Raw genomic sequence first — 2,679 nt, 5'->3', positions numbered from 1 at the left:
AGATAAATGCCCTCCCCTAAACCGGAGATGTTAGGGGACAGAACCACGAGCTTCCTCACTGAGCCATGGACTCTCCTGCCTCAGCTCAGCACGCAGCTGCTCTGTTCTTCTTGCAGTTCTGCATACACCTCAATGGAGCCTCCACTCTCAGGGGCAGTCTAGCTGCGAATACCGAGGATACCAGGGGAGGGGCCGGTGGTTTCGTGGCCACTTTGGCATCTGGCTGAGCATGTTTAGAAGCTGGACGACGGGGCTTTTGGTCCACGCTGGCGGGCCTCTCATGACATCCTTGTCCGAGACCAAGGATGCTTTTACAAACCGAGCCGGCAACCTGGCCCCATGGGAAACCAGTTCCTACTGGGCCTCAGTTGCAGATGCGATGTAAATCGGCAACCCTTGAATAAAAAAGGTAGCCTATTGGCTGCTTTGAAAGTAAAAAAAAAAAATCCATGAACTGGTTCTAGTGAAAGAGAAGATTTCGTAAATGAGAGGCGTAAGACGACATAGTCTCTCCTGGGCGAGACACAGAAGGAAGATGTTTCTCCTAAGATGGCAACCTGCCGCATGTGGATTTTGCACACACTCGCCTTAAGATGACTTAACAATTTGCGTGTTTTTTTTTAAAAAACTGCAGCTTTATTCATTAAGCACAGATTGGGAGGGTTCAGTTAAAAATCGATCCCAGAAATCTAACTGATTAATCGACTGCGGGGTTGCAGCCCTGAGTTAAATGCGACCGAGCGAGAAAGAACGGGCCGGCCAGGACCACGCTATGAGTCAGCAGTGCTGAGAGGGTATCTACAGCACAAACAGATCCATGGTTCTCTACCGTTATCAGCCATCATGGCTTCCTCCCAGAGAATCCTGGGAAGACATTCTTCCCAAGCTATGATTCCCTGCGTCCCCCCACCCCCGGGAAGATAGATGACTGCTTGACCAACTGAAGTCTCCGTCGTGCAGCTACAATCCTGACCTGCCAAGCCCAGCCGTGGCCCTAGGAACTGACTTGCGTTCCCTCCCAATCCCATCTCGGTTCTAATCTCGGTCCCAACCACTGAACCACCATCTTTCTGCTGCGTCCACAAGCAATTCGAGAACCTCCTTTCTCACAAGCCCTGTCACATCGAACTTCTCTCCCTTTGCCTGCGAGGCCTTCCGGATCTGCTGCTAAAGGAAAAGAACCAAATTTCAGAGCACCCAAACTGGAAATTTGATTAAAAAAAAAAAAGAAGTAGTAAGAAAATCTCAATTTTTTGCTTTTCCCTTTCCAGATCCTTTTCTCTCCTCCTTCCTTTCCGTTCTAATGGCGCAAAAGAAGGTTTACATCGGAAGGAGGGGGGAAATGAGGCAGGTGGAAGCGATACATAACCACGGATCGACACCATATACGTCCCTTATCCACAACGTCAAGGATTTCTAACGGCGCCCAGTTATCCGGGATATAAACGCCAGATTTATTTTCTATCCCCCCCACCTTCCCCAAAGACAGAGATCTTTGCTACAGAAGTCAAAGGCAGGAAGCAACAGACCCCCCCCCGTTCCCGCTCATATATATATTAAAAATAGCTCAAAGTGTTTTCAACATACAGGTGACATCACAACGTGTTGCCATGGAAAATGACATTATGTATTACAAGATCAAAGATGTTGAAGCAAAGTCGAGACACACATTCCCCGTTTTGGAAGCCAACTTGGGGGAGGGAGGATGAGGAAAGAGAGAGGAATTGGAAATTTTGTCCCCCCCCCCAAGAGAGAGATCTCATTTTATGAAACCCGAACGATCGCCCTTTCAGAAAAAATGCACAAACACTAAAGCCGGTCCCTCGTTTTCCAGGACAACATATTTCATCCCCTTCCTCTTTAGTCATCTTACAGTGGCCTCCTCTTCTTCTTTAATCTTTTTAACCGATAAAGAAGAAAACACGGAATGTATTCGAATGCAAACTTTCTTTCTTTAAAACCCTAATAACGGTAAAGCATCCGAAGGTAACAACAAGAAAAAAACCCACGAATTCGGGGGGGGGGGGGAGTGTTCCACCATTACGATGAAGGGGGGGGGGATTCGGTAAGACTTTTCAAATTATAGACAATTCCCAGGTGCAAACACACACACACACACCTTGTACAGCAAAGGCGACAACCGAGGATATCAAACACGCCATAGAAGAGATCTGATGTACATACACACCTGTCTCTCTCCGGCCTCGGCACAGGGAAAGGTTGATTCCAGCAGAAAGGGAGGGAGGGGGGGTTGTCTCTCAAAATCAATTTGCCACCCACCTGCCCGCCCCTTCCCAAGGACGGGCACCCAGCATCCTCAAGACCCCTCGAAAGGAGACCACCCTTCCCCTCATTTATAATCTTAGGAGGAGTAAAATAATAATAATAATAAAAAAAACAGAATATGAAATAACATCACATCAGAACCGTCCTTTCAGGGAATTTCATAGGCGACTCCCCCCACCCACCCCCAATCCCGGAACGTGCAAGAAAAGGTGATAAGCCATTCGTCTTGAAATACGTACTCCCAAATGCAAACCTTTCTCTTTTTTTGTTTTTTTTGGTGTGCAGGATGGTCTTGTCGGTGTCTAAGATTCCCTAGGATCGCAAAACAATACTGATATAATCTCGCTGCACGCCCCCCCTTCCTTTGCCCGCCCCCCCCCAATCTCCCCTGTT

This window comes from Gekko japonicus, unplaced genomic scaffold, assembly GCF_001447785.1.
Source record: "Gekko japonicus isolate JY-2015 unplaced genomic scaffold, Gekko_japonicus_V1.1 scaffold3139, whole genome shotgun sequence".
Classification (NCBI taxonomy): domain Eukaryota; kingdom Metazoa; phylum Chordata; class Lepidosauria; order Squamata; family Gekkonidae; genus Gekko; species Gekko japonicus.
This window is presented reverse-complemented; position numbering follows the sequence as displayed.